Source organism: Mytilus californianus, unplaced genomic scaffold (genome assembly GCF_021869535.1).
Source record: "Mytilus californianus isolate M0D057914Y unplaced genomic scaffold, xbMytCali1.0.p SCAF_18, whole genome shotgun sequence".
Taxonomy (NCBI): domain Eukaryota; kingdom Metazoa; phylum Mollusca; class Bivalvia; order Mytilida; family Mytilidae; genus Mytilus; species Mytilus californianus.
The window spans coordinates 2,090,683-2,118,121 of record NW_026262666.1 but is presented as its reverse complement, the minus strand read 5'-3'; the positions used below and the strand labels follow the sequence as shown (position 1 = coordinate 2,118,121).

Below are 27,439 nucleotides of genomic sequence, written 5' to 3'. Positions count from 1 at the left end.
ATTTCACGAAGCCAGTTGACAAATACATAAAATATCTGCAGAAAAGTTGTAAGGTAGCGTGGCCGAGCGGTCTAAGGCGCTGGTTTTAGGCACCAGTCTCATTGAGGCGTGGGTTCGAATCCCACCGCTGCCAAGAATTTTTTACCGACCAATTCGATTTTTCTTTCCCAAAGACTCTATCTAACCCTGTTCGTTATTTTGAGAGGACAGAGAGAGAAAAGCTAAGAATGCGGAAGATTCTTTCAAGAATTCTTACAACTGAAAGATAGTGAATGATTATCTATTTCGACTGAATACGAAATTCTCTACGTGCAACACACGATTTTCACTTGATGCTGGAAGTCAGCACCTATATTTTTCCCTTTCATTTTTGACACAGCAGGGCTATACACATTTGTACGGACTTCATGCGTATTGAACGGTGGTTGGGATAATGCAATCACGAACGCAAAAAATCAAACATGTTTTCGTGATGTGAAGCGTCGTTCTTTTTGGAAAAAAGATAACGATCAAGATTGCAAAATTTCTTCTCCCGCTCAAACAACCAGCCGCTCCTCCGTTTTAACGGTCTACCCACTATGTAAAACATATTCAATGATTGAGGATTTAATCTATCCTCGAACTGAGTATACATAGCTATTTTCTACAGGACGTTCAGCAAATGATAACCCGTACTTAAATCATGAAACTCTGATCTGGACAAACATAAACAAAAAAATAAATAAAAATGAATGTTTTTTCTTCCGTATATGCGTTTACTACATACTTAACGTTTAACCATTAAATAACTCGCAAAACACCCCTTCATGAAACCATGTTATACATGATGGGTAGAAAGTCCTCAAAAATATATGGTGTCAGATGTGGGATTCGAACCCACGCCCACATTCGTGGACCAGAACACTCATTCCCACGAATGGGAAGGTATTAACCTTGAGTCTGGCGCCTTAGACCACTCGGCCAACCTGACATGACAACAATTTTGCTAATTTTAATAGTTAACCATCATCTAAGGTGCAAAAACATTGTGACTGAATATTTTTTCCCTTTTGGAATTTTTTACATTTGGTATTGGCGCATTTTATGATTTGATAATTCTTTTCCACGTCTCGAACCTTTTTTTCTTCTGGCAATGCAAGTTTTATATAATTACTCAAAATGGTTCCAAATGAAGTTGAATCTGGCCATTTTTTTTCATCTCACATTCTTTTACTTCCTAAGTCCTCATTCTTACTCGCACACTTCACTCGAACAGCTGCAGCGGAACCATATAGGGCAAAATCAACAAACCGAAATTTTTATTTCACGAAGCCAGTTGACAAATACATAAAATATCTGCAGAAAAGTTGTAAGGTAGCGTGGCCGAGCGGTCTAAGGCGCTGGTTTTAGGCACCAGTCTCATTGAGGCGTGGGTTCGAATCCCACCGCTGCCAAGAATTTTTTACCGACCAATTCGATTTTTCTTTCCCAAAGACTCTATCTAACCCTGTTCGTTATTTTGAGAGGACAGAGAGAGAAAAGCTAAGAATGCGGAAGATTCTTTCAAGAATTCTTACAACTGAAAGATAGTGAATGATTATCTATTTCGACTGAATACGAAATTCTCTACGTGCAACACACGATTTTCACTTGATGCTGGAAGTCAGCACCTATATTTTTCCCTTTCATTTTTGACACAGCAGGGCTATACACATTTGTACGGACTTCATGCGTATTGAACGGTGGTTGGGATAATGCAATCACGAACGCAAAAAATCAAACATGTTTTCGTGATGTGAAGCGTCGTTCTTTTTGGAAAAAAGATAACGATCAAGATTGCAAAATTTCTTCTCCCGCTCAAACAACCAGCCGCTCCTCCGTTTTAACGGTCTACCCACTATGTAAAACATATTCAATGATTGAGGATTTAATCTATCCTCGAACTGAGTATACATAGCTATTTTCTACAGGACGTTCAGCAAATGATAACCCGTACTTAAATCATGAAACTCTGATCTGGACAAACATAAACAAAAAAATAAATAAAAATGAATGTTTTTTCTTCCGTATATGCGTTTACTACATACTTAACGTTTAACCATTAAATAACTCGCAAAACACCCCTTCATGAAACCATGTTATACATGATGGGTAGAAAGTCCTCAAAAATATATGGTGTCAGATGTGGGATTCGAACCCACGCCCACATTCGTGGACCAGAACACTCATTCCCACGAATGGGAAGGTATTAACCTTGAGTCTGGCGCCTTAGACCACTCGGCCAACCTGACATGACAACAATTTTGCTAATTTTAATAGTTAACCATCATCTAAGGTGCAAAAACATTGTGACTGAATATTTTTTCCCTTTTGGAATTTTTTACATTTGGTATTGGCGCATTTTATGATTTGATAATTCTTTTCCACGTCTCGAACCTTTTTTTCTTCTGGCAATGCAAGTTTTATATAATTACTCAAAATGGTTCCAAATGAAGTTGAATCTGGCCATTTTTTTTCATCTCACATTCTTTTACTTCCTAAGTCCTCATTCTTACTCGCACACTTCACTCGAACAGCTGCAGCGGAACCATATAGGGCAAAATCAACAAACCGAAATTTTTATTTCACGAAGCCAGTTGACAAATACATAAAATATCTGCAGAAAAGTTGTAAGGTAGCGTGGCCGAGCGGTCTAAGGCGCTGGTTTTAGGCACCAGTCTCATTGAGGCGTGGGTTCGAATCCCACCGCTGCCAAGAATTTTTTACCGACCAATTCGATTTTTCTTTCCCAAAGACTCTATCTAACCCTGTTCGTTATTTTGAGAGGACAGAGAGAGAAAAGCTAAGAATGCGGAAGATTCTTTCAAGAATTCTTACAACTGAAAGATAGTGAATGATTATCTATTTCGACTGAATACGAAATTCTCTACGTGCAACACACGATTTTCACTTGATGCTGGAAGTCAGCACCTATATTTTTCCCTTTCATTTTTGACACAGCAGGGCTATACACATTTGTACGGACTTCATGCGTATTGAACGGTGGTTGGGATAATGCAATCACGAACGCAAAAAATCAAACATGTTTTCGTGATGTGAAGCGTCGTTCTTTTTGGAAAAAAGATAACGATCAAGATTGCAAAATTTCTTCTCCCGCTCAAACAACCAGCCGCTCCTCCGTTTTAACGGTCTACCCACTATGTAAAACATATTCAATGATTGAGGATTTAATCTATCCTCGAACTGAGTATACATAGCTATTTTCTACAGGACGTTCAGCAAATGATAACCCGTACTTAAATCATGAAACTCTGATCTGGACAAACATAAACAAAAAAATAAATAAAAATGAATGTTTTTTCTTCCGTATATGCGTTTACTACATACTTAACGTTTAACCATTAAATAACTCGCAAAACACCCCTTCATGAAACCATGTTATACATGATGGGTAGAAAGTCCTCAAAAATATATGGTGTCAGATGTGGGATTCGAACCCACGCCCACATTCGTGGACCAGAACACTCATTCCCACGAATGGGAAGGTATTAACCTTGAGTCTGGCGCCTTAGACCACTCGGCCAACCTGACATGACAACAATTTTGCTAATTTTAATAGTTAACCATCATCTAAGGTGCAAAAACATTGTGACTGAATATTTTTTCTCTTTTGGAATTTTTTACATTTGGTATTGGCGCATTTTATGATTTGATAATTCTTTTCCACGTCTCGAACCTTTTTTTCTTCTGGCAATGCAAGTTTTATATAATTACTCAAAATGGTTCCAAATGAAGTTGAATCTGGCCATTTTTTTTCATCTCACATTCTTTTACTTCCTAAGTCCTCATTCTTACTCGCACACTTCACTCGAACAGCTGCAGCGGAACCATATAGGGCAAAATCAACAAACCGAAATTTTTATTTCACGAAGCCAGTTGACAAATACATAAAATATCTGCAGAAAAGTTGTAAGGTAGCGTGGCCGAGCGGTCTAAGGCGCTGGTTTTAGGCACCAGTCTCATTGAGGCGTGGGTTCGAATCCCACCGCTGCCAAGAATTTTTTACCGACCAATTCGATTTTTCTTTCCCAAAGACTCTATCTAACCCTGTTCGTTATTTTGAGAGGACAGAGAGAGAAAAGCTAAGAATGCGGAAGATTCTTTCAAGAATTCTTACAACTGAAAGATAGTGAATGATTATCTATTTCGACTGAATACGAAATTCTCTACGTGCAACACACGATTTTCACTTGATGCTGGAAGTCAGCACCTATATTTTTCCCTTTCATTTTTGACACAGCAGGGCTATACACATTTGTACGGACTTCATGCGTATTGAACGGTGGTTGGGATAATGCAATCACGAACGCAAAAAATCAAACATGTTTTCGTGATGTGAAGCGTCGTTCTTTTTGGAAAAAAGATAACGATCAAGATTGCAAAATTTCTTCTCCCGCTCAAACAACCAGCCGCTCCTCCGTTTTAACGGTCTACCCACTATGTAAAACATATTCAATGATTGAGGATTTAATCTATCCTCGAACTGAGTATACATAGCTATTTTCTACAGGACGTTCAGCAAATGATAACCCGTACTTAAATCATGAAACTCTGATCTGGACAAACATAAACAAAAAAATAAATAAAAATGAATGTTTTTTCTTCCGTATATGCGTTTACTACATACTTAACGTTTAACCATTAAATAACTCGCAAAACACCCCTTCATGAAACCATGTTATACATGATGGGTAGAAAGTCCTCAAAAATATATGGTGTCAGATGTGGGATTCGAACCCACGCCCACATTCGTGGACCAGAACACTCATTCCCACGAATGGGAAGGTATTAACCTTGAGTCTGGCGCCTTAGACCACTCGGCCAACCTGACATGACAACAATTTTGCTAATTTTAATAGTTAACCATCATCTAAGGTGCAAAAACATTGTGACTGAATATTTTTTCCCTTTTGGAATTTTTTACATTTGGTATTGGCGCATTTTATGATTTGATAATTCTTTTCCACGTCTCGAACCTTTTTTTCTTCTGGCAATGCAAGTTTTATATAATTACTCAAAATGGTTCCAAATGAAGTTGAATCTGGCCATTTTTTTTCATCTCACATTCTTTTACTTCCTAAGTCCTCATTCTTACTCGCACACTTCACTCGAACAGCTGCAGCGGAACCATATAGGGCAAAATCAACAAACCGAAATTTTTATTTCACGAAGCCAGTTGACAAATACATAAAATATCTGCAGAAAAGTTGTAAGGTAGCGTGGCCGAGCGGTCTAAGGCGCTGGTTTTAGGCACCAGTCTCATTGAGGCGTGGGTTCGAATCCCACCGCTGCCAAGAATTTTTTACCGACCAATTCGATTTTTCTTTCCCAAAGACTCTATCTAACCCTGTTCGTTATTTTGAGAGGACAGAGAGAGAAAAGCTAAGAATGCGGAAGATTCTTTCAAGAATTCTTACAACTGAAAGATAGTGAATGATTATCTATTTCGACTGAATACGAAATTCTCTACGTGCAACACACGATTTTCACTTGATGCTGGAAGTCAGCACCTATATTTTTCCCTTTCATTTTTGACACAGCAGGGCTATACACATTTGTACGGACTTCATGCGTATTGAACGGTGGTTGGGATAATGCAATCACGAACGCAAAAAATCAAACATGTTTTCGTGATGTGAAGCGTCGTTCTTTTTGGAAAAAAGATAACGATCAAGATTGCAAAATTTCTTCTCCCGCTCAAACAACCAGCCGCTCCTCCGTTTTAACGGTCTACCCACTATGTAAAACATATTCAATGATTGAGGATTTAATCTATCCTCGAACTGAGTATACATAGCTATTTTCTACAGGACGTTCAGCAAATGATAACCCGTACTTAAATCATGAAACTCTGATCTGGACAAACATAAACAAAAAAATAAATAAAAATGAATGTTTTTTCTTCCGTATATGCGTTTACTACATACTTAACGTTTAACCATTAAATAACTCGCAAAACACCCCTTCATGAAACCATGTTATACATGATGGGTAGAAAGTCCTCAAAAATATATGGTGTCAGATGTGGGATTCGAACCCACGCCCACATTCGTGGACCAGAACACTCATTCCCACGAATGGGAAGGTATTAACCTTGAGTCTGGCGCCTTAGACCACTCGGCCAACCTGACATGACAACAATTTTGCTAATTTTAATAGTTAACCATCATCTAAGGTGCAAAAACATTGTGACTGAATATTTTTTCTCTTTTGGAATTTTTTACATTTGGTATTGGCGCATTTTATGATTTGATAATTCTTTTCCACGTCTCGAACCTTTTTTTCTTCTGGCAATGCAAGTTTTATATAATTACTCAAAATGGTTCCAAATGAAGTTGAATCTGGCCATTTTTTTTCATCTCACATTCTTTTACTTCCTAAGTCCTCATTCTTACTCGCACACTTCACTCGAACAGCTGCAGCGGAACCATATAGGGCAAAATCAACAAACCGAAATTTTTATTTCACGAAGCCAGTTGACAAATACATAAAATATCTGCAGAAAAGTTGTAAGGTAGCGTGGCCGAGCGGTCTAAGGCGCTGGTTTTAGGCACCAGTCTCATTGAGGCGTGGGTTCGAATCCCACCGCTGCCAAGAATTTTTTACCGACCAATTCGATTTTTCTTTCCCAAAGACTCTATCTAACCCTGTTCGTTATTTTGAGAGGACAGAGAGAGAAAAGCTAAGAATGCGGAAGATTCTTTCAAGAATTCTTACAACTGAAAGATAGTGAATGATTATCTATTTCGACTGAATACGAAATTCTCTACGTGCAACACACGATTTTCACTTGATGCTGGAAGTCAGCACCTATATTTTTCCCTTTCATTTTTGACACAGCAGGGCTATACACATTTGTACGGACTTCATGCGTATTGAACGGTGGTTGGGATAATGCAATCACGAACGCAAAAAATCAAACATGTTTTCGTGATGTGAAGCGTCGTTCTTTTTGGAAAAAAGATAACGATCAAGATTGCAAAATTTCTTCTCCCGCTCAAACAACCAGCCGCTCCTCCGTTTTAACGGTCTACCCACTATGTAAAACATATTCAATGATTGAGGATTTAATCTATCCTCGAACTGAGTATACATAGCTATTTTCTACAGGACGTTCAGCAAATGATAACCCGTACTTAAATCATGAAACTCTGATCTGGACAAACATAAACAAAAAAATAAATAAAAATGAATGTTTTTTCTTCCGTATATGCGTTTACTACATACTTAACGTTTAACCATTAAATAACTCGCAAAACACCCCTTCATGAAACCATGTTATACATGATGGGTAGAAAGTCCTCAAAAATATATGGTGTCAGATGTGGGATTCGAACCCACGCCCACATTCGTGGACCAGAACACTCATTCCCACGAATGGGAAGGTATTAACCTTGAGTCTGGCGCCTTAGACCACTCGGCCAACCTGACATGACAACAATTTTGCTAATTTTAATAGTTAACCATCATCTAAGGTGCAAAAACATTGTGACTGAATATTTTTTCTCTTTTGGAATTTTTTACATTTGGTATTGGCGCATTTTATGATTTGATAATTCTTTTCCACGTCTCGAACCTTTTTTTCTTCTGGCAATGCAAGTTTTATATAATTACTCAAAATGGTTCCAAATGAAGTTGAATCTGGCCATTTTTTTTCATCTCACATTCTTTTACTTCCTAAGTCCTCATTCTTACTCGCACACTTCACTCGAACAGCTGCAGCGGAACCATATAGGGCAAAATCAACAAACCGAAATTTTTATTTCACGAAGCCAGTTGACAAATACATAAAATATCTGCAGAAAAGTTGTAAGGTAGCGTGGCCGAGCGGTCTAAGGCGCTGGTTTTAGGCACCAGTCTCATTGAGGCGTGGGTTCGAATCCCACCGCTGCCAAGAATTTTTTACCGACCAATTCGATTTTTCTTTCCCAAAGACTCTATCTAACCCTGTTCGTTATTTTGAGAGGACAGAGAGAGAAAAGCTAAGAATGCGGAAGATTCTTTCAAGAATTCTTACAACTGAAAGATAGTGAATGATTATCTATTTCGACTGAATACGAAATTCTCTACGTGCAACACACGATTTTCACTTGATGCTGGAAGTCAGCACCTATATTTTTCCCTTTCATTTTTGACACAGCAGGGCTATACACATTTGTACGGACTTCATGCGTATTGAACGGTGGTTGGGATAATGCAATCACGAACGCAAAAAATCAAACATGTTTTCGTGATGTGAAGCGTCGTTCTTTTTGGAAAAAAGATAACGATCAAGATTGCAAAATTTCTTCTCCCGCTCAAACAACCAGCCGCTCCTCCGTTTTAACGGTCTACCCACTATGTAAAACATATTCAATGATTGAGGATTTAATCTATCCTCGAACTGAGTATACATAGCTATTTTCTACAGGACGTTCAGCAAATGATAACCCGTACTTAAATCATGAAACTCTGATCTGGACAAACATAAACAAAAAAATAAATAAAAATGAATGTTTTTTCTTCCGTATATGCGTTTACTACATACTTAACGTTTAACCATTAAATAACTCGCAAAACACCCCTTCATGAAACCATGTTATACATGATGGGTAGAAAGTCCTCAAAAATATATGGTGTCAGATGTGGGATTCGAACCCACGCCCACATTCGTGGACCAGAACACTCATTCCCACGAATGGGAAGGTATTAACCTTGAGTCTGGCGCCTTAGACCACTCGGCCAACCTGACATGACAACAATTTTGCTAATTTTAATAGTTAACCATCATCTAAGGTGCAAAAACATTGTGACTGAATATTTTTTCCCTTTTGGAATTTTTTACATTTGGTATTGGCGCATTTTATGATTTGATAATTCTTTTCCACGTCTCGAACCTTTTTTTCTTCTGGCAATGCAAGTTTTATATAATTACTCAAAATGGTTCCAAATGAAGTTGAATCTGGCCATTTTTTTTCATCTCACATTCTTTTACTTCCTAAGTCCTCATTCTTACTCGCACACTTCACTCGAACAGCTGCAGCGGAACCATATAGGGCAAAATCAACAAACCGAAATTTTTATTTCACGAAGCCAGTTGACAAATACATAAAATATCTGCAGAAAAGTTGTAAGGTAGCGTGGCCGAGCGGTCTAAGGCGCTGGTTTTAGGCACCAGTCTCATTGAGGCGTGGGTTCGAATCCCACCGCTGCCAAGAATTTTTTACCGACCAATTCGATTTTTCTTTCCCAAAGACTCTATCTAACCCTGTTCGTTATTTTGAGAGGACAGAGAGAGAAAAGCTAAGAATGCGGAAGATTCTTTCAAGAATTCTTACAACTGAAAGATAGTGAATGATTATCTATTTCGACTGAATACGAAATTCTCTACGTGCAACACACGATTTTCACTTGATGCTGGAAGTCAGCACCTATATTTTTCCCTTTCATTTTTGACACAGCAGGGCTATACACATTTGTACGGACTTCATGCGTATTGAACGGTGGTTGGGATAATGCAATCACGAACGCAAAAAATCAAACATGTTTTCGTGATGTGAAGCGTCGTTCTTTTTGGAAAAAAGATAACGATCAAGATTGCAAAATTTCTTCTCCCGCTCAAACAACCAGCCGCTCCTCCGTTTTAACGGTCTACCCACTATGTAAAACATATTCAATGATTGAGGATTTAATCTATCCTCGAACTGAGTATACATAGCTATTTTCTACAGGACGTTCAGCAAATGATAACCCGTACTTAAATCATGAAACTCTGATCTGGACAAACATAAACAAAAAAATAAATAAAAATGAATGTTTTTTCTTCCGTATATGCGTTTACTACATACTTAACGTTTAACCATTAAATAACTCGCAAAACACCCCTTCATGAAACCATGTTATACATGATGGGTAGAAAGTCCTCAAAAATATATGGTGTCAGATGTGGGATTCGAACCCACGCCCACATTCGTGGACCAGAACACTCATTCCCACGAATGGGAAGGTATTAACCTTGAGTCTGGCGCCTTAGACCACTCGGCCAACCTGACATGACAACAATTTTGCTAATTTTAATAGTTAACCATCATCTAAGGTGCAAAAACATTGTGACTGAATATTTTTTCTCTTTTGGAATTTTTTACATTTGGTATTGGCGCATTTTATGATTTGATAATTCTTTTCCACGTCTCGAACCTTTTTTTCTTCTGGCAATGCAAGTTTTATATAATTACTCAAAATGGTTCCAAATGAAGTTGAATCTGGCCATTTTTTTTCATCTCACATTCTTTTACTTCCTAAGTCCTCATTCTTACTCGCACACTTCACTCGAACAGCTGCAGCGGAACCATATAGGGCAAAATCAACAAACCGAAATTTTTATTTCACGAAGCCAGTTGACAAATACATAAAATATCTGCAGAAAAGTTGTAAGGTAGCGTGGCCGAGCGGTCTAAGGCGCTGGTTTTAGGCACCAGTCTCATTGAGGCGTGGGTTCGAATCCCACCGCTGCCAAGAATTTTTTACCGACCAATTCGATTTTTCTTTCCCAAAGACTCTATCTAACCCTGTTCGTTATTTTGAGAGGACAGAGAGAGAAAAGCTAAGAATGCGGAAGATTCTTTCAAGAATTCTTACAACTGAAAGATAGTGAATGATTATCTATTTCGACTGAATACGAAATTCTCTACGTGCAACACACGATTTTCACTTGATGCTGGAAGTCAGCACCTATATTTTTCCCTTTCATTTTTGACACAGCAGGGCTATACACATTTGTACGGACTTCATGCGTATTGAACGGTGGTTGGGATAATGCAATCACGAACGCAAAAAATCAAACATGTTTTCGTGATGTGAAGCGTCGTTCTTTTTGGAAAAAAGATAACGATCAAGATTGCAAAATTTCTTCTCCCGCTCAAACAACCAGCCGCTCCTCCGTTTTAACGGTCTACCCACTATGTAAAACATATTCAATGATTGAGGATTTAATCTATCCTCGAACTGAGTATACATAGCTATTTTCTACAGGACGTTCAGCAAATGATAACCCGTACTTAAATCATGAAACTCTGATCTGGACAAACATAAACAAAAAAATAAATAAAAATGAATGTTTTTTCTTCCGTATATGCGTTTACTACATACTTAACGTTTAACCATTAAATAACTCGCAAAACACCCCTTCATGAAACCATGTTATACATGATGGGTAGAAAGTCCTCAAAAATATATGGTGTCAGATGTGGGATTCGAACCCACGCCCACATTCGTGGACCAGAACACTCATTCCCACGAATGGGAAGGTATTAACCTTGAGTCTGGCGCCTTAGACCACTCGGCCAACCTGACATGACAACAATTTTGCTAATTTTAATAGTTAACCATCATCTAAGGTGCAAAAACATTGTGACTGAATATTTTTTCTCTTTTGGAATTTTTTACATTTGGTATTGGCGCATTTTATGATTTGATAATTCTTTTCCACGTCTCGAACCTTTTTTTCTTCTGGCAATGCAAGTTTTATATAATTACTCAAAATGGTTCCAAATGAAGTTGAATCTGGCCATTTTTTTTCATCTCACATTCTTTTACTTCCTAAGTCCTCATTCTTACTCGCACACTTCACTCGAACAGCTGCAGCGGAACCATATAGGGCAAAATCAACAAACCGAAATTTTTATTTCACGAAGCCAGTTGACAAATACATAAAATATCTGCAGAAAAGTTGTAAGGTAGCGTGGCCGAGCGGTCTAAGGCGCTGGTTTTAGGCACCAGTCTCATTGAGGCGTGGGTTCGAATCCCACCGCTGCCAAGAATTTTTTACCGACCAATTCGATTTTTCTTTCCCAAAGACTCTATCTAACCCTGTTCGTTATTTTGAGAGGACAGAGAGAGAAAAGCTAAGAATGCGGAAGATTCTTTCAAGAATTCTTACAACTGAAAGATAGTGAATGATTATCTATTTCGACTGAATACGAAATTCTCTACGTGCAACACACGATTTTCACTTGATGCTGGAAGTCAGCACCTATATTTTTCCCTTTCATTTTTGACACAGCAGGGCTATACACATTTGTACGGACTTCATGCGTATTGAACGGTGGTTGGGATAATGCAATCACGAACGCAAAAAATCAAACATGTTTTCGTGATGTGAAGCGTCGTTCTTTTTGGAAAAAAGATAACGATCAAGATTGCAAAATTTCTTCTCCCGCTCAAACAACCAGCCGCTCCTCCGTTTTAACGGTCTACCCACTATGTAAAACATATTCAATGATTGAGGATTTAATCTATCCTCGAACTGAGTATACATAGCTATTTTCTACAGGACGTTCAGCAAATGATAACCCGTACTTAAATCATGAAACTCTGATCTGGACAAACATAAACAAAAAAATAAATAAAAATGAATGTTTTTTCTTCCGTATATGCGTTTACTACATACTTAACGTTTAACCATTAAATAACTCGCAAAACACCCCTTCATGAAACCATGTTATACATGATGGGTAGAAAGTCCTCAAAAATATATGGTGTCAGATGTGGGATTCGAACCCACGCCCACATTCGTGGACCAGAACACTCATTCCCACGAATGGGAAGGTATTAACCTTGAGTCTGGCGCCTTAGACCACTCGGCCAACCTGACATGACAACAATTTTGCTAATTTTAATAGTTAACCATCATCTAAGGTGCAAAAACATTGTGACTGAATATTTTTTCTCTTTTGGAATTTTTTACATTTGGTATTGGCGCATTTTATGATTTGATAATTCTTTTCCACGTCTCGAACCTTTTTTTCTTCTGGCAATGCAAGTTTTATATAATTACTCAAAATGGTTCCAAATGAAGTTGAATCTGGCCATTTTTTTTCATCTCACATTCTTTTACTTCCTAAGTCCTCATTCTTACTCGCACACTTCACTCGAACAGCTGCAGCGGAACCATATAGGGCAAAATCAACAAACCGAAATTTTTATTTCACGAAGCCAGTTGACAAATACATAAAATATCTGCAGAAAAGTTGTAAGGTAGCGTGGCCGAGCGGTCTAAGGCGCTGGTTTTAGGCACCAGTCTCATTGAGGCGTGGGTTCGAATCCCACCGCTGCCAAGAATTTTTTACCGACCAATTCGATTTTTCTTTCCCAAAGACTCTATCTAACCCTGTTCGTTATTTTGAGAGGACAGAGAGAGAAAAGCTAAGAATGCGGAAGATTCTTTCAAGAATTCTTACAACTGAAAGATAGTGAATGATTATCTATTTCGACTGAATACGAAATTCTCTACGTGCAACACACGATTTTCACTTGATGCTGGAAGTCAGCACCTATATTTTTCCCTTTCATTTTTGACACAGCAGGGCTATACACATTTGTACGGACTTCATGCGTATTGAACGGTGGTTGGGATAATGCAATCACGAACGCAAAAAATCAAACATGTTTTCGTGATGTGAAGCGTCGTTCTTTTTGGAAAAAAGATAACGATCAAGATTGCAAAATTTCTTCTCCCGCTCAAACAACCAGCCGCTCCTCCGTTTTAACGGTCTACCCACTATGTAAAACATATTCAATGATTGAGGATTTAATCTATCCTCGAACTGAGTATACATAGCTATTTTCTACAGGACGTTCAGCAAATGATAACCCGTACTTAAATCATGAAACTCTGATCTGGACAAACATAAACAAAAAAATAAATAAAAATGAATGTTTTTTCTTCCGTATATGCGTTTACTACATACTTAACGTTTAACCATTAAATAACTCGCAAAACACCCCTTCATGAAACCATGTTATACATGATGGGTAGAAAGTCCTCAAAAATATATGGTGTCAGATGTGGGATTCGAACCCACGCCCACATTCGTGGACCAGAACACTCATTCCCACGAATGGGAAGGTATTAACCTTGAGTCTGGCGCCTTAGACCACTCGGCCAACCTGACATGACAACAATTTTGCTAATTTTAATAGTTAACCATCATCTAAGGTGCAAAAACATTGTGACTGAATATTTTTTCCCTTTTGGAATTTTTTACATTTGGTATTGGCGCATTTTATGATTTGATAATTCTTTTCCACGTCTCGAACCTTTTTTTCTTCTGGCAATGCAAGTTTTATATAATTACTCAAAATGGTTCCAAATGAAGTTGAATCTGGCCATTTTTTTTCATCTCACATTCTTTTACTTCCTAAGTCCTCATTCTTACTCGCACACTTCACTCGAACAGCTGCAGCGGAACCATATAGGGCAAAATCAACAAACCGAAATTTTTATTTCACGAAGCCAGTTGACAAATACATAAAATATCTGCAGAAAAGTTGTAAGGTAGCGTGGCCGAGCGGTCTAAGGCGCTGGTTTTAGGCACCAGTCTCATTGAGGCGTGGGTTCGAATCCCACCGCTGCCAAGAATTTTTTACCGACCAATTCGATTTTTCTTTCCCAAAGACTCTATCTAACCCTGTTCGTTATTTTGAGAGGACAGAGAGAGAAAAGCTAAGAATGCGGAAGATTCTTTCAAGAATTCTTACAACTGAAAGATAGTGAATGATTATCTATTTCGACTGAATACGAAATTCTCTACGTGCAACACACGATTTTCACTTGATGCTGGAAGTCAGCACCTATATTTTTCCCTTTCATTTTTGACACAGCAGGGCTATACACATTTGTACGGACTTCATGCGTATTGAACGGTGGTTGGGATAATGCAATCACGAACGCAAAAAATCAAACATGTTTTCGTGATGTGAAGCGTCGTTCTTTTTGGAAAAAAGATAACGATCAAGATTGCAAAATTTCTTCTCCCGCTCAAACAACCAGCCGCTCCTCCGTTTTAACGGTCTACCCACTATGTAAAACATATTCAATGATTGAGGATTTAATCTATCCTCGAACTGAGTATACATAGCTATTTTCTACAGGACGTTCAGCAAATGATAACCCGTACTTAAATCATGAAACTCTGATCTGGACAAACATAAACAAAAAAATAAATAAAAATGAATGTTTTTTCTTCCGTATATGCGTTTACTACATACTTAACGTTTAACCATTAAATAACTCGCAAAACACCCCTTCATGAAACCATGTTATACATGATGGGTAGAAAGTCCTCAAAAATATATGGTGTCAGATGTGGGATTCGAACCCACGCCCACATTCGTGGACCAGAACACTCATTCCCACGAATGGGAAGGTATTAACCTTGAGTCTGGCGCCTTAGACCACTCGGCCAACCTGACATGACAACAATTTTGCTAATTTTAATAGTTAACCATCATCTAAGGTGCAAAAACATTGTGACTGAATATTTTTTCTCTTTTGGAATTTTTTACATTTGGTATTGGCGCATTTTATGATTTGATAATTCTTTTCCACGTCTCGAACCTTTTTTTCTTCTGGCAATGCAAGTTTTATATAATTACTCAAAATGGTTCCAAATGAAGTTGAATCTGGCCATTTTTTTTCATCTCACATTCTTTTACTTCCTAAGTCCTCATTCTTACTCGCACACTTCACTCGAACAGCTGCAGCGGAACCATATAGGGCAAAATCAACAAACCGAAATTTTTATTTCACGAAGCCAGTTGACAAATACATAAAATATCTGCAGAAAAGTTGTAAGGTAGCGTGGCCGAGCGGTCTAAGGCGCTGGTTTTAGGCACCAGTCTCATTGAGGCGTGGGTTCGAATCCCACCGCTGCCAAGAATTTTTTACCGACCAATTCGATTTTTCTTTCCCAAAGACTCTATCTAACCCTGTTCGTTATTTTGAGAGGACAGAGAGAGAAAAGCTAAGAATGCGGAAGATTCTTTCAAGAATTCTTACAACTGAAAGATAGTGAATGATTATCTATTTCGACTGAATACGAAATTCTCTACGTGCAACACACGATTTTCACTTGATGCTGGAAGTCAGCACCTATATTTTTCCCTTTCATTTTTGACACAGCAGGGCTATACACATTTGTACGGACTTCATGCGTATTGAACGGTGGTTGGGATAATGCAATCACGAACGCAAAAAATCAAACATGTTTTCGTGATGTGAAGCGTCGTTCTTTTTGGAAAAAAGATAACGATCAAGATTGCAAAATTTCTTCTCCCGCTCAAACAACCAGCCGCTCCTCCGTTTTAACGGTCTACCCACTATGTAAAACATATTCAATGATTGAGGATTTAATCTATCCTCGAACTGAGTATACATAGCTATTTTCTACAGGACGTTCAGCAAATGATAACCCGTACTTAAATCATGAAACTCTGATCTGGACAAACATAAACAAAAAAATAAATAAAAATGAATGTTTTTTCTTCCGTATATGCGTTTACTACATACTTAACGTTTAACCATTAAATAACTCGCAAAACACCCCTTCATGAAACCATGTTATACATGATGGGTAGAAAGTCCTCAAAAATATATGGTGTCAGATGTGGGATTCGAACCCACGCCCACATTCGTGGACCAGAACACTCATTCCCACGAATGGGAAGGTATTAACCTTGAGTCTGGCGCCTTAGACCACTCGGCCAACCTGACATGACAACAATTTTGCTAATTTTAATAGTTAACCATCATCTAAGGTGCAAAAACATTGTGACTGAATATTTTTTCTCTTTTGGAATTTTTTACATTTGGTATTGGCGCATTTTATGATTTGATAATTCTTTTCCACGTCTCGAACCTTTTTTTCTTCTGGCAATGCAAGTTTTATATAATTACTCAAAATGGTTCCAAATGAAGTTGAATCTGGCCATTTTTTTTCATCTCACATTCTTTTACTTCCTAAGTCCTCATTCTTACTCGCACACTTCACTCGAACAGCTGCAGCGGAACCATATAGGGCAAAATCAACAAACCGAAATTTTTATTTCACGAAGCCAGTTGACAAATACATAAAATATCTGCAGAAAAGTTGTAAGGTAGCGTGGCCGAGCGGTCTAAGGCGCTGGTTTTAGGCACCAGTCTCATTGAGGCGTGGGTTCGAATCCCACCGCTGCCAAGAATTTTTTACCGACCAATTCGATTTTTCTTTCCCAAAGACTCTATCTAACCCTGTTCGTTATTTTGAGAGGACAGAGAGAGAAAAGCTAAGAATGCGGAAGATTCTTTCAAGAATTCTTACAACTGAAAGATAGTGAATGATTATCTATTTCGACTGAATACGAAATTCTCTACGTGCAACACACGATTTTCACTTGATGCTGGAAGTCAGCACCTATATTTTTCCCTTTCATTTTTGACACAGCAGGGCTATACACATTTGTACGGACTTCATGCGTATTGAACGGTGGTTGGGATAATGCAATCACGAACGCAAAAAATCAAACATGTTTTCGTGATGTGAAGCGTCGTTCTTTTTGGAAAAAAGATAACGATCAAGATTGCAAAATTTCTTCTCCCGCTCAAACAACCAGCCGCTCCTCCGTTTTAACGGTCTACCCACTATGTAAAACATATTCAATGATTGAGGATTTAATCTATCCTCGAACTGAGTATACATAGCTATTTTCTACAGGACGTTCAGCAAATGATAACCCGTACTTAAATCATGAAACTCTGATCTGGACAAACATAAACAAAAAAATAAATAAAAATGAATGTTTTTTCTTCCGTATATGCGTTTACTACATACTTAACGTTTAACCATTAAATAACTCGCAAAACACCCCTTCATGAAACCATGTTATACATGATGGGTAGAAAGTCCTCAAAAATATATGGTGTCAGATGTGGGATTCGAACCCACGCCCACATTCGTGGACCAGAACACTCATTCCCACGAATGGGAAGGTATTAACCTTGAGTCTGGCGCCTTAGACCACTCGGCCAACCTGACATGACAACAATTTTGCTAATTTTAATAGTTAACCATCATCTAAGGTGCAAAAACATTGTGACTGAATATTTTTTCCCTTTTGGAATTTTTTACATTTGGTATTGGCGCATTTTATGATTTGATAATTCTTTTCCACGTCTCGAACCTTTTTTTCTTCTGGCAATGCAAGTTTTATATAATTACTCAAAATGGTTCCAAATGAAGTTGAATCTGGCCATTTTTTTTCATCTCACATTCTTTTACTTCCTAAGTCCTCATTCTTACTCGCACACTTCACTCGAACAGCTGCAGCGGAACCATATAGGGCAAAATCAACAAACCGAAATTTTTATTTCACGAAGCCAGTTGACAAATACATAAAATATCTGCAGAAAAGTTGTAAGGTAGCGTGGCCGAGCGGTCTAAGGCGCTGGTTTTAGGCACCAGTCTCATTGAGGCGTGGGTTCGAATCCCACCGCTGCCAAGAATTTTTTACCGACCAATTCGATTTTTCTTTCCCAAAGACTCTATCTAACCCTGTTCGTTATTTTGAGAGGACAGAGAGAGAAAAGCTAAGAATGCGGAAGATTCTTTCAAGAATTCTTACAACTGAAAGATAGTGAATGATTATCTATTTCGACTGAATACGAAATTCTCTACGTGCAACACACGATTTTCACTTGATGCTGGAAGTCAGCACCTATATTTTTCCCTTTCATTTTTGACACAGCAGGGCTATACACATTTGTACGGACTTCATGCGTATTGAACGGTGGTTGGGATAATGCAATCACGAACGCAAAAAATCAAACATGTTTTCGTGATGTGAAGCGTCGTTCTTTTTGGAAAAAAGATAACGATCAAGATTGCAAAATTTCTTCTCCCGCTCAAACAACCAGCCGCTCCTCCGTTTTAACGGTCTACCCACTATGTAAAACATATTCAATGATTGAGGATTTAATCTATCCTCGAACTGAGTATACATAGCTATTTTCTACAGGACGTTCAGCAAATGATAACCCGTACTTAAATCATGAAACTCTGATCTGGACAAACATAAACAAAAAAATAAATAAAAATGAATGTTTTTTCTTCCGTATATGCGTTTACTACATACTTAACGTTTAACCATTAAATAACTCGCAAAACACCCCTTCATGAAACCATGTTATACATGATGGGTAGAAAGTCCTCAAAAATATATGGTGTCAGATGTGGGATTCGAACCCACGCCCACATTCGTGGACCAGAACACTCATTCCCACGAATGGGAAGGTATTAACCTTGAGTCTGGCGCCTTAGACCACTCGGCCAACCTGACATGACAACAATTTTGCTAATTTTAATAGTTAACCATCATCTAAGGTGCAAAAACATTGTGACTGAATATTTTTTCTCTTTTGGAATTTTTTACATTTGGTATTGGCGCATTTTATGATTTGATAATTCTTTTCCACGTCTCGAACCTTTTTTTCTTCTGGCAATGCAAGTTTTATATAATTACTCAAAATGGTTCCAAATGAAGTTGAATCTGGCCATTTTTTTTCATCTCACATTCTTTTACTTCCTAAGTCCTCATTCTTACTCGCACACTTCACTCGAACAGCTGCAGCGGAACCATATAGGGCAAAATCAACAAACCGAAATTTTTATTTCACGAAGCCAGTTGACAAATACATAAAATATCTGCAGAAAAGTTGTAAGGTAGCGTGGCCGAGCGGTCTAAGGCGCTGGTTTTAGGCACCAGTCTCATTGAGGCGTGGGTTCGAATCCCACCGCTGCCAAGAATTTTTTACCGACCAATTCGATTTTTCTTTCCCAAAGACTCTATCTAACCCTGTTCGTTATTTTGAGAGGACAGAGAGAGAAAAGCTAAGAATGCGGAAGATTCTTTCAAGAATTCTTACAACTGAAAGATAGTGAATGATTATCTATTTCGACTGAATACGAAATTCTCTACGTGCAACACACGATTTTCACTTGATGCTGGAAGTCAGCACCTATATTTTTCCCTTTCATTTTTGACACAGCAGGGCTATACACATTTGTACGGACTTCATGCGTATTGAACGGTGGTTGGGATAATGCAATCACGAACGCAAAAAATCAAACATGTTTTCGTGATGTGAAGCGTCGTTCTTTTTGGAAAAAAGATAACGATCAAGATTGCAAAATTTCTTCTCCCGCTCAAACAACCAGCCGCTCCTCCGTTTTAACGGTCTACCCACTATGTAAAACATATTCAATGATTGAGGATTTAATCTATCCTCGAACTGAGTATACATAGCTATTTTCTACAGGACGTTCAGCAAATGATAACCCGTACTTAAATCATGAAACTCTGATCTGGACAAACATAAACAAAAAAATAAATAAAAATGAATGTTTTTTCTTCCGTATATGCGTTTACTACATACTTAACGTTTAACCATTAAATAACTCGCAAAACACCCCTTCATGAAACCATGTTATACATGATGGGTAGAAAGTCCTCAAAAATATATGGTGTCAGATGTGGGATTCGAACCCACGCCCACATTCGTGGACCAGAACACTCATTCCCACGAATGGGAAGGTATTAACCTTGAGTCTGGCGCCTTAGACCACTCGGCCAACCTGACATGACAACAATTTTGCTAATTTTAATAGTTAACCATCATCTAAGGTGCAAAAACATTGTGACTGAATATTTTTTCTCTTTTGGAATTTTTTACATTTGGTATTGGCGCATTTTATGATTTGATAATTCTTTTCCACGTCTCGAACCTTTTTTTCTTCTGGCAATGCAAGTTTTATATAATTACTCAAAATGGTTCCAAATGAAGTTGAATCTGGCCATTTTTTTTCATCTCACATTCTTTTACTTCCTAAGTCCTCATTCTTACTCGCACACTTCACTCGAACAGCTGCAGCGGAACCATATAGGGCAAAATCAACAAACCGAAATTTTTATTTCACGAAGCCAGTTGACAAATACATAAAATATCTGCAGAAAAGTTGTAAGGTAGCGTGGCCGAGCGGTCTAAGGCGCTGGTTTTAGGCACCAGTCTCATTGAGGCGTGGGTTCGAATCCCACCGCTGCCAAGAATTTTTTACCGACCAATTCGATTTTTCTTTCCCAAAGACTCTATCTAACCCTGTTCGTTATTTTGAGAGGACAGAGAGAGAAAAGCTAAGAATGCGGAAGATTCTTTCAAGAATTCTTACAACTGAAAGATAGTGAATGATTATCTATTTCGACTGAATACGAAATTCTCTACGTGCAACACACGATTTTCACTTGATGCTGGAAGTCAGCACCTATATTTTTCCCTTTCATTTTTGACACAGCAGGGCTATACACATTTGTACGGACTTCATGCGTATTGAACGGTGGTTGGGATAATGCAATCACGAACGCAAAAAATCAAACATGTTTTCGTGATGTGAAGCGTCGTTCTTTTTGGAAAAAAGATAACGATCAAGATTGCAAAATTTCTTCTCCCGCTCAAACAACCAGCCGCTCCTCCGTTTTAACGGTCTACCCACTATGTAAAACATATTCAATGATTGAGGATTTAATCTATCCTCGAACTGAGTATACATAGCTATTTTCTACAGGACGTTCAGCAAATGATAACCCGTACTTAAATCATGAAACTCTGATCTGGACAAACATAAACAAAAAAATAAATAAAAATGAATGTTTTTTCTTCCGTATATGCGTTTACTACATACTTAACGTTTAACCATTAAATAACTCGCAAAACACCCCTTCATGAAACCATGTTATACATGATGGGTAGAAAGTCCTCAAAAATATATGGTGTCAGATGTGGGATTCGAACCCACGCCCACATTCGTGGACCAGAACACTCATTCCCACGAATGGGAAGGTATTAACCTTGAGTCTGGCGCCTTAGACCACTCGGCCAACCTGACATGACAACAATTTTGCTAATTTTAATAGTTAACCATCATCTAAGGTGCAAAAACATTGTGACTGAATATTTTTTCTCTTTTGGAATTTTTTACATTTGGTATTGGCGCATTTTATGATTTGATAATTCTTTTCCACGTCTCGAACCTTTTTTTCTTCTGGCAATGCAAGTTTTATATAATTACTCAAAATGGTTCCAAATGAAGTTGAATCTGGCCATTTTTTTTCATCTCACATTCTTTTACTTCCTAAGTCCTCATTCTTACTCGCACACTTCACTCGAACAGCTGCAGCGGAACCATATAGGGCAAAATCAACAAACCGAAATTTTTATTTCACGAAGCCAGTTGACAAATACATAAAATATCTGCAGAAAAGTTGTAAGGTAGCGTGGCCGAGCGGTCTAAGGCGCTGGTTTTAGGCACCAGTCTCATTGAGGCGTGGGTTCGAATCCCACCGCTGCCAAGAATTTTTTACCGACCAATTCGATTTTTCTTTCCCAAAGACTCTATCTAACCCTGTTCGTTATTTTGAGAGGACAGAGAGAGAAAAGCTAAGAATGCGGAAGATTCTTTCAAGAATTCTTACAACTGAAAGATAGTGAATGATTATCTATTTCGACTGAATACGAAATTCTCTACGTGCAACACACGATTTTCACTTGATGCTGGAAGTCAGCACCTATATTTTTCCCTTTCATTTTTGACACAGCAGGGCTATACACATTTGTACGGACTTCATGCGTATTGAACGGTGGTTGGGATAATGCAATCACGAACGCAAAAAATCAAACATGTTTTCGTGATGTGAAGCGTCGTTCTTTTTGGAAAAAAGATAACGATCAAGATTGCAAAATTTCTTCTCCCGCTCAAACAACCAGCCGCTCCTCCGTTTTAACGGTCTACCCACTATGTAAAACATATTCAATGATTGAGGATTTAATCTATCCTCGAACTGAGTATACATAGCTATTTTCTACAGGACGTTCAGCAAATGATAACCCGTACTTAAATCATGAAACTCTGATCTGGACAAACATAAACAAAAAAATAAATAAAAATGAATGTTTTTTCTTCCGTATATGCGTTTACTACATACTTAACGTTTAACCATTAAATAACTCGCAAAACACCCCTTCATGAAACCATGTTATACATGATGGGTAGAAAGTCCTCAAAAATATATGGTGTCAGATGTGGGATTCGAACCCACGCCCACATTCGTGGACCAGAACACTCATTCCCACGAATGGGAAGGTATTAACCTTGAGTCTGGCGCCTTAGACCACTCGGCCAACCTGACATGACAACAATTTTGCTAATTTTAATAGTTAACCATCATCTAAGGTGCAAAAACATTGTGACTGAATATTTTTTCCCTTTTGGAATTTTTTACATTTGGTATTGGCGCATTTTATGATTTGATAATTCTTTTCCACGTCTCGAACCTTTTTTTCTTCTGGCAATGCAAGTTTTATATAATTACTCAAAATGGTTCCAAATGAAGTTGAATCTGGCCATTTTTTTTCATCTCACATTCTTTTACTTCCTAAGTCCTCATTCTTACTCGCACACTTCACTCGAACAGCTGCAGCGGAACCATATAGGGCAAAATCAACAAACCGAAATTTTTATTTCACGAAGCCAGTTGACAAATACATAAAATATCTGCAGAAAAGTTGTAAGGTAGCGTGGCCGAGCGGTCTAAGGCGCTGGTTTTAGGCACCAGTCTCATTGAGGCGTGGGTTCGAATCCCACCGCTGCCAAGAATTTTTTACCGACCAATTCGATTTTTCTTTCCCAAAGACTCTATCTAACCCTGTTCGTTATTTTGAGAGGACAGAGAGAGAAAAGCTAAGAATGCGGAAGATTCTTTCAAGAATTCTTACAACTGAAAGATAGTGAATGATTATCTATTTCGACTGAATACGAAATTCTCTACGTGCAACACACGATTTTCACTTGATGCTGGAAGTCAGCACCTATATTTTTCCCTTTCATTTTTGACACAGCAGGGCTATACACATTTGTACGGACTTCATGCGTATTGAACGGTGGTTGGGATAATGCAATCACGAACGCAAAAAATCAAACATGTTTTCGTGATGTGAAGCGTCGTTCTTTTTGGAAAAAAGATAACGATCAAGATTGCAAAATTTCTTCTCCCGCTCAAACAACCAGCCGCTCCTCCGTTTTAACGGTCTACCCACTATGTAAAACATATTCAATGATTGAGGATTTAATCTATCCTCGAACTGAGTATACATAGCTATTTTCTACAGGACGTTCAGCAAATGATAACCCGTACTTAAATCATGAAACTCTGATCTGGACAAACATAAACAAAAAAATAAATAAAAATGAATGTTTTTTCTTCCGTATATGCGTTTACTACATACTTAACGTTTAACCATTAAATAACTCGCAAAACACCCCTTCATGAAACCATGTTATACATGATGGGTAGAAAGTCCTCAAAAATATATGGTGTCAGATGTGGGATTCGAACCCACGCCCACATTCGTGGACCAGAACACTCATTCCCACGAATGGGAAGGTATTAACCTTGAGTCTGGCGCCTTAGACCACTCGGCCAACCTGACATGACAACAATTTTGCTAATTTTAATAGTTAACCATCATCTAAGGTGCAAAAACATTGTGACTGAATATTTTTTCTCTTTTGGAATTTTTTACATTTGGTATTGGCGCATTTTATGATTTGATAATTCTTTTCCACGTCTCGAACCTTTTTTTCTTCTGGCAATGCAAGTTTTATATAATTACTCAAAATGGTTCCAAATGAAGTTGAATCTGGCCATTTTTTTTCATCTCACATTCTTTTACTTCCTAAGTCCTCATTCTTACTCGCACACTTCACTCGAACAGCTGCAGCGGAACCATATAGGGCAAAATCAACAAACCGAAATTTTTATTTCACGAAGCCAGTTGACAAATACATAAAATATCTGCAGAAAAGTTGTAAGGTAGCGTGGCCGAGCGGTCTAAGGCGCTGGTTTTAGGCACCAGTCTCATTGAGGCGTGGGTTCGAATCCCACCGCTGCCAAGAATTTTTTACCGACCAATTCGATTTTTCTTTCCCAAAGACTCTATCTAACCCTGTTCGTTATTTTGAGAGGACAGAGAGAGAAAAGCTAAGAATGCGGAAGATTCTTTCAAGAATTCTTACAACTGAAAGATAGTGAATGATTATCTATTTCGACTGAATACGAAATTCTCTACGTGCAACACACGATTTTCACTTGATGCTGGAAGTCAGCACCTATATTTTTCCCTTTCATTTTTGACACAGCAGGGCTATACACATTTGTACGGACTTCATGCGTATTGAACGGTGGTTGGGATAATGCAATCACGAACGCAAAAAATCAAACATGTTTTCGTGATGTGAAGCGTCGTTCTTTTTGGAAAAAAGATAACGATCAAGATTGCAAAATTTCTTCTCCCGCTCAAACAACCAGCCGCTCCTCCGTTTTAACGGTCTACCCACTATGTAAAACATATTCAATGATTGAGGATTTAATCTATCCTCGAACTGAGTATACATAGCTATTTTCTACAGGACGTTCAGCAAATGATAACCCGTACTTAAATCATGAAACTCTGATCTGGACAAACATAAACAAAAAAATAAATAAAAATGAATGTTTTTTCTTCCGTATATGCGTTTACTACATACTTAACGTTTAACCATTAAATAACTCGCAAAACACCCCTTCATGAAACCATGTTATACATGATGGGTAGAAAGTCCTCAAAAATATATGGTGTCAGATGTGGGATTCGAACCCACGCCCACATTCGTGGACCAGAACACTCATTCCCACGAATGGGAAGGTATTAACCTTGAGTCTGGCGCCTTAGACCACTCGGCCAACCTGACATGACAACAATTTTGCTAATTTTAATAGTTAACCATCATCTAAGGTGCAAAAACATTGTGACTGAATATTTTTTCTCTTTTGGAATTTTTTACATTTGGTATTGGCGCATTTTATGATTTGATAATTCTTTTCCACGTCTCGAACCTTTTTTTCTTCTGGCAATGCAAGTTTTATATAATTACTCAAAATGGTTCCAAATGAAGTTGAATCTGGCCATTTTTTTTCATCTCACATTCTTTTACTTCCTAAGTCCTCATTCTTACTCGCACACTTCACTCGAACAGCTGCAGCGGAACCATATAGGGCAAAATCAACAAACCGAAATTTTTATTTCACGAAGCCAGTTGACAAATACATAAAATATCTGCAGAAAAGTTGTAAGGTAGCGTGGCCGAGCGGTCTAAGGCGCTGGTTTTAGGCACCAGTCTCATTGAGGCGTGGGTTCGAATCCCACCGCTGCCAAGAATTTTTTACCGACCAATTCGATTTTTCTTTCCCAAAGACTCTATCTAACCCTGTTCGTTATTTTGAGAGGACAGAGAGAGAAAAGCTAAGAATGCGGAAGATTCTTTCAAGAATTCTTACAACTGAAAGATAGTGAATGATTATCTATTTCGACTGAATACGAAATTCTCTACGTGCAACACACGATTTTCACTTGATGCTGGAAGTCAGCACCTATATTTTTCCCTTTCATTTTTGACACAGCAGGGCTATACACATTTGTACGGACTTCATGCGTATTGAACGGTGGTTGGGATAATGCAATCACGAACGCAAAAAATCAAACATGTTTTCGTGATGTGAAGCGTCGTTCTTTTTGGAAAAAAGATAACGATCAAGATTGCAAAATTTCTTCTCCCGCTCAAACAACCAGCCGCTCCTCCGTTTTAACGGTCTACCCACTATGTAAAACATATTCAATGATTGAGGATTTAATCTATCCTCGAACTGAGTATACATAGCTATTTTCTACAGGACGTTCAGCAAATGATAACCCGTACTTAAATCATGAAACTCTGATCTGGACAAACATAAACAAAAAAATAAATAAAAATGAATGTTTTTTCTTCCGTATATGCGTTTACTACATACTTAACGTTTAACCATTAAATAACTCGCAAAACACCCCTTCATGAAACCATGTTATACATGATGGGTAGAAAGTCCTCAAAAATATATGGTGTCAGATGTGGGATTCGAACCCACGCCCACATTCGTGGACCAGAACACTCATTCCCACGAATGGGAAGGTATTAACCTTGAGTCTGGCGCCTTAGACCACTCGGCCAACCTGACATGACAACAATTTTGCTAATTTTAATAGTTAACCATCATCTAAGGTGCAAAAACATTGTGACTGAATATTTTTTCCCTTTTGGAATTTTTTACATTTGGTATTGGTGCATTTAATATTTCGTTTTGATAATTTTTTAAATATTTTCTGGATTCTGAAAACCAAAAAACCAAAATGGATTAATATATGTTTTTGAAATAGAATAATTCAACTCGGTGTCATCCAATCACGAGCTGCACAAGATTTTATTCAGAGTATCATCTTGGGGTAAAAAAGTTGCCGGTAAAATGTAAACAAATAACTGCACTCTTGTAAGCTGTTATAGATACAGTAGTATGTTTTATAAACTGAAAAAAGAAGACCTGAATTATGCATTCACGTTTGTGATACCAATTCAAGAACCTTAGGGTAACTTTAATGTCATCATCTATTTGGTCCATGTAGTACCACTTGCTTGTTTTAAAGAATAAC

The 27,439-nt window shown here is 38.0% G+C and overlaps 42 non-coding genes across 42 annotated transcripts; 21 read left to right on the top strand and 21 right to left on the bottom strand.

Annotated features, from left to right (window-relative positions):
• The first annotated feature begins 52 nt into the window (after window positions 1–52).
• On the top strand, window positions 53–133 carry Trnal-uag (transfer RNA leucine (anticodon UAG)). Its single transcript has one exon. It is a non-coding gene; the product is annotated as a tRNA-Leu (tRNA).
• Window positions 134–855: 722 nt separating this feature from the next.
• On the bottom strand, window positions 856–970 carry Trnal-caa (transfer RNA leucine (anticodon CAA)). Its single transcript has 2 exons — window positions 933–970; window positions 856–901 (listed from the first exon to the last, which is right to left on the bottom strand). It is a non-coding gene; the product is annotated as a tRNA-Leu (tRNA).
• A 382-nt stretch (window positions 971–1,352) lies between these two features.
• On the top strand, window positions 1,353–1,433 carry Trnal-uag (transfer RNA leucine (anticodon UAG)). The gene has a single exon. It is a non-coding gene; the product is annotated as a tRNA-Leu (tRNA).
• A 722-nt stretch (window positions 1,434–2,155) lies between these two features.
• Window positions 2,156–2,270, bottom strand: Trnal-caa (transfer RNA leucine (anticodon CAA)). The gene is made up of 2 exons: window positions 2,233–2,270; window positions 2,156–2,201 (listed from the first exon to the last, which is right to left on the bottom strand). It is a non-coding gene; the product is annotated as a tRNA-Leu (tRNA).
• A 382-nt stretch (window positions 2,271–2,652) lies between these two features.
• Window positions 2,653–2,733, top strand: Trnal-uag (transfer RNA leucine (anticodon UAG)). The gene has a single exon. It is a non-coding gene; the product is annotated as a tRNA-Leu (tRNA).
• Window positions 2,734–3,455: 722 nt separating this feature from the next.
• Trnal-caa (transfer RNA leucine (anticodon CAA)) lies at window positions 3,456–3,570 on the bottom strand. Its single transcript has 2 exons — window positions 3,533–3,570; window positions 3,456–3,501 (listed from the first exon to the last, which is right to left on the bottom strand). It is a non-coding gene; the product is annotated as a tRNA-Leu (tRNA).
• Window positions 3,571–3,952: 382 nt separating this feature from the next.
• Window positions 3,953–4,033, top strand: Trnal-uag (transfer RNA leucine (anticodon UAG)). Its single transcript has one exon. It is a non-coding gene; the product is annotated as a tRNA-Leu (tRNA).
• A 722-nt stretch (window positions 4,034–4,755) lies between these two features.
• Window positions 4,756–4,870, bottom strand: Trnal-caa (transfer RNA leucine (anticodon CAA)). The gene is made up of 2 exons: window positions 4,833–4,870; window positions 4,756–4,801 (listed from the first exon to the last, which is right to left on the bottom strand). It is a non-coding gene; the product is annotated as a tRNA-Leu (tRNA).
• A 382-nt stretch (window positions 4,871–5,252) lies between these two features.
• Trnal-uag (transfer RNA leucine (anticodon UAG)) lies at window positions 5,253–5,333 on the top strand. Its single transcript has one exon. It is a non-coding gene; the product is annotated as a tRNA-Leu (tRNA).
• Window positions 5,334–6,055: 722 nt separating this feature from the next.
• Window positions 6,056–6,170, bottom strand: Trnal-caa (transfer RNA leucine (anticodon CAA)). Its single transcript has 2 exons — window positions 6,133–6,170; window positions 6,056–6,101 (listed from the first exon to the last, which is right to left on the bottom strand). It is a non-coding gene; the product is annotated as a tRNA-Leu (tRNA).
• Window positions 6,171–6,552: 382 nt separating this feature from the next.
• On the top strand, window positions 6,553–6,633 carry Trnal-uag (transfer RNA leucine (anticodon UAG)). Its single transcript has one exon. It is a non-coding gene; the product is annotated as a tRNA-Leu (tRNA).
• Window positions 6,634–7,355: 722 nt separating this feature from the next.
• Trnal-caa (transfer RNA leucine (anticodon CAA)) lies at window positions 7,356–7,470 on the bottom strand. Its single transcript has 2 exons — window positions 7,433–7,470; window positions 7,356–7,401 (listed from the first exon to the last, which is right to left on the bottom strand). It is a non-coding gene; the product is annotated as a tRNA-Leu (tRNA).
• A 382-nt stretch (window positions 7,471–7,852) lies between these two features.
• Window positions 7,853–7,933, top strand: Trnal-uag (transfer RNA leucine (anticodon UAG)). Its single transcript has one exon. It is a non-coding gene; the product is annotated as a tRNA-Leu (tRNA).
• Window positions 7,934–8,655: 722 nt separating this feature from the next.
• Window positions 8,656–8,770, bottom strand: Trnal-caa (transfer RNA leucine (anticodon CAA)). The gene is made up of 2 exons: window positions 8,733–8,770; window positions 8,656–8,701 (listed from the first exon to the last, which is right to left on the bottom strand). It is a non-coding gene; the product is annotated as a tRNA-Leu (tRNA).
• A 382-nt stretch (window positions 8,771–9,152) lies between these two features.
• On the top strand, window positions 9,153–9,233 carry Trnal-uag (transfer RNA leucine (anticodon UAG)). The gene has a single exon. It is a non-coding gene; the product is annotated as a tRNA-Leu (tRNA).
• A 722-nt stretch (window positions 9,234–9,955) lies between these two features.
• Window positions 9,956–10,070, bottom strand: Trnal-caa (transfer RNA leucine (anticodon CAA)). The gene is made up of 2 exons: window positions 10,033–10,070; window positions 9,956–10,001 (listed from the first exon to the last, which is right to left on the bottom strand). It is a non-coding gene; the product is annotated as a tRNA-Leu (tRNA).
• Window positions 10,071–10,452: 382 nt separating this feature from the next.
• On the top strand, window positions 10,453–10,533 carry Trnal-uag (transfer RNA leucine (anticodon UAG)). Its single transcript has one exon. It is a non-coding gene; the product is annotated as a tRNA-Leu (tRNA).
• Window positions 10,534–11,255: 722 nt separating this feature from the next.
• Window positions 11,256–11,370, bottom strand: Trnal-caa (transfer RNA leucine (anticodon CAA)). Its single transcript has 2 exons — window positions 11,333–11,370; window positions 11,256–11,301 (listed from the first exon to the last, which is right to left on the bottom strand). It is a non-coding gene; the product is annotated as a tRNA-Leu (tRNA).
• A 382-nt stretch (window positions 11,371–11,752) lies between these two features.
• Trnal-uag (transfer RNA leucine (anticodon UAG)) lies at window positions 11,753–11,833 on the top strand. The gene has a single exon. It is a non-coding gene; the product is annotated as a tRNA-Leu (tRNA).
• A 722-nt stretch (window positions 11,834–12,555) lies between these two features.
• Window positions 12,556–12,670, bottom strand: Trnal-caa (transfer RNA leucine (anticodon CAA)). The gene is made up of 2 exons: window positions 12,633–12,670; window positions 12,556–12,601 (listed from the first exon to the last, which is right to left on the bottom strand). It is a non-coding gene; the product is annotated as a tRNA-Leu (tRNA).
• A 382-nt stretch (window positions 12,671–13,052) lies between these two features.
• On the top strand, window positions 13,053–13,133 carry Trnal-uag (transfer RNA leucine (anticodon UAG)). The gene has a single exon. It is a non-coding gene; the product is annotated as a tRNA-Leu (tRNA).
• A 722-nt stretch (window positions 13,134–13,855) lies between these two features.
• Trnal-caa (transfer RNA leucine (anticodon CAA)) lies at window positions 13,856–13,970 on the bottom strand. The gene is made up of 2 exons: window positions 13,933–13,970; window positions 13,856–13,901 (listed from the first exon to the last, which is right to left on the bottom strand). It is a non-coding gene; the product is annotated as a tRNA-Leu (tRNA).
• Window positions 13,971–14,352: 382 nt separating this feature from the next.
• Trnal-uag (transfer RNA leucine (anticodon UAG)) lies at window positions 14,353–14,433 on the top strand. The gene has a single exon. It is a non-coding gene; the product is annotated as a tRNA-Leu (tRNA).
• Window positions 14,434–15,155: 722 nt separating this feature from the next.
• Trnal-caa (transfer RNA leucine (anticodon CAA)) lies at window positions 15,156–15,270 on the bottom strand. The gene is made up of 2 exons: window positions 15,233–15,270; window positions 15,156–15,201 (listed from the first exon to the last, which is right to left on the bottom strand). It is a non-coding gene; the product is annotated as a tRNA-Leu (tRNA).
• A 382-nt stretch (window positions 15,271–15,652) lies between these two features.
• Trnal-uag (transfer RNA leucine (anticodon UAG)) lies at window positions 15,653–15,733 on the top strand. Its single transcript has one exon. It is a non-coding gene; the product is annotated as a tRNA-Leu (tRNA).
• A 722-nt stretch (window positions 15,734–16,455) lies between these two features.
• Window positions 16,456–16,570, bottom strand: Trnal-caa (transfer RNA leucine (anticodon CAA)). Its single transcript has 2 exons — window positions 16,533–16,570; window positions 16,456–16,501 (listed from the first exon to the last, which is right to left on the bottom strand). It is a non-coding gene; the product is annotated as a tRNA-Leu (tRNA).
• Window positions 16,571–16,952: 382 nt separating this feature from the next.
• On the top strand, window positions 16,953–17,033 carry Trnal-uag (transfer RNA leucine (anticodon UAG)). The gene has a single exon. It is a non-coding gene; the product is annotated as a tRNA-Leu (tRNA).
• Window positions 17,034–17,755: 722 nt separating this feature from the next.
• On the bottom strand, window positions 17,756–17,870 carry Trnal-caa (transfer RNA leucine (anticodon CAA)). The gene is made up of 2 exons: window positions 17,833–17,870; window positions 17,756–17,801 (listed from the first exon to the last, which is right to left on the bottom strand). It is a non-coding gene; the product is annotated as a tRNA-Leu (tRNA).
• Window positions 17,871–18,252: 382 nt separating this feature from the next.
• Trnal-uag (transfer RNA leucine (anticodon UAG)) lies at window positions 18,253–18,333 on the top strand. Its single transcript has one exon. It is a non-coding gene; the product is annotated as a tRNA-Leu (tRNA).
• Window positions 18,334–19,055: 722 nt separating this feature from the next.
• On the bottom strand, window positions 19,056–19,170 carry Trnal-caa (transfer RNA leucine (anticodon CAA)). The gene is made up of 2 exons: window positions 19,133–19,170; window positions 19,056–19,101 (listed from the first exon to the last, which is right to left on the bottom strand). It is a non-coding gene; the product is annotated as a tRNA-Leu (tRNA).
• A 382-nt stretch (window positions 19,171–19,552) lies between these two features.
• Trnal-uag (transfer RNA leucine (anticodon UAG)) lies at window positions 19,553–19,633 on the top strand. The gene has a single exon. It is a non-coding gene; the product is annotated as a tRNA-Leu (tRNA).
• A 722-nt stretch (window positions 19,634–20,355) lies between these two features.
• Trnal-caa (transfer RNA leucine (anticodon CAA)) lies at window positions 20,356–20,470 on the bottom strand. Its single transcript has 2 exons — window positions 20,433–20,470; window positions 20,356–20,401 (listed from the first exon to the last, which is right to left on the bottom strand). It is a non-coding gene; the product is annotated as a tRNA-Leu (tRNA).
• A 382-nt stretch (window positions 20,471–20,852) lies between these two features.
• Trnal-uag (transfer RNA leucine (anticodon UAG)) lies at window positions 20,853–20,933 on the top strand. The gene has a single exon. It is a non-coding gene; the product is annotated as a tRNA-Leu (tRNA).
• A 722-nt stretch (window positions 20,934–21,655) lies between these two features.
• Trnal-caa (transfer RNA leucine (anticodon CAA)) lies at window positions 21,656–21,770 on the bottom strand. Its single transcript has 2 exons — window positions 21,733–21,770; window positions 21,656–21,701 (listed from the first exon to the last, which is right to left on the bottom strand). It is a non-coding gene; the product is annotated as a tRNA-Leu (tRNA).
• A 382-nt stretch (window positions 21,771–22,152) lies between these two features.
• Trnal-uag (transfer RNA leucine (anticodon UAG)) lies at window positions 22,153–22,233 on the top strand. The gene has a single exon. It is a non-coding gene; the product is annotated as a tRNA-Leu (tRNA).
• A 722-nt stretch (window positions 22,234–22,955) lies between these two features.
• Trnal-caa (transfer RNA leucine (anticodon CAA)) lies at window positions 22,956–23,070 on the bottom strand. The gene is made up of 2 exons: window positions 23,033–23,070; window positions 22,956–23,001 (listed from the first exon to the last, which is right to left on the bottom strand). It is a non-coding gene; the product is annotated as a tRNA-Leu (tRNA).
• Window positions 23,071–23,452: 382 nt separating this feature from the next.
• Trnal-uag (transfer RNA leucine (anticodon UAG)) lies at window positions 23,453–23,533 on the top strand. Its single transcript has one exon. It is a non-coding gene; the product is annotated as a tRNA-Leu (tRNA).
• A 722-nt stretch (window positions 23,534–24,255) lies between these two features.
• On the bottom strand, window positions 24,256–24,370 carry Trnal-caa (transfer RNA leucine (anticodon CAA)). Its single transcript has 2 exons — window positions 24,333–24,370; window positions 24,256–24,301 (listed from the first exon to the last, which is right to left on the bottom strand). It is a non-coding gene; the product is annotated as a tRNA-Leu (tRNA).
• A 382-nt stretch (window positions 24,371–24,752) lies between these two features.
• On the top strand, window positions 24,753–24,833 carry Trnal-uag (transfer RNA leucine (anticodon UAG)). The gene has a single exon. It is a non-coding gene; the product is annotated as a tRNA-Leu (tRNA).
• Window positions 24,834–25,555: 722 nt separating this feature from the next.
• Window positions 25,556–25,670, bottom strand: Trnal-caa (transfer RNA leucine (anticodon CAA)). Its single transcript has 2 exons — window positions 25,633–25,670; window positions 25,556–25,601 (listed from the first exon to the last, which is right to left on the bottom strand). It is a non-coding gene; the product is annotated as a tRNA-Leu (tRNA).
• A 382-nt stretch (window positions 25,671–26,052) lies between these two features.
• Window positions 26,053–26,133, top strand: Trnal-uag (transfer RNA leucine (anticodon UAG)). The gene has a single exon. It is a non-coding gene; the product is annotated as a tRNA-Leu (tRNA).
• A 722-nt stretch (window positions 26,134–26,855) lies between these two features.
• Trnal-caa (transfer RNA leucine (anticodon CAA)) lies at window positions 26,856–26,970 on the bottom strand. The gene is made up of 2 exons: window positions 26,933–26,970; window positions 26,856–26,901 (listed from the first exon to the last, which is right to left on the bottom strand). It is a non-coding gene; the product is annotated as a tRNA-Leu (tRNA).
• Window positions 26,971–27,439: the final 469 nt, after the last annotated feature.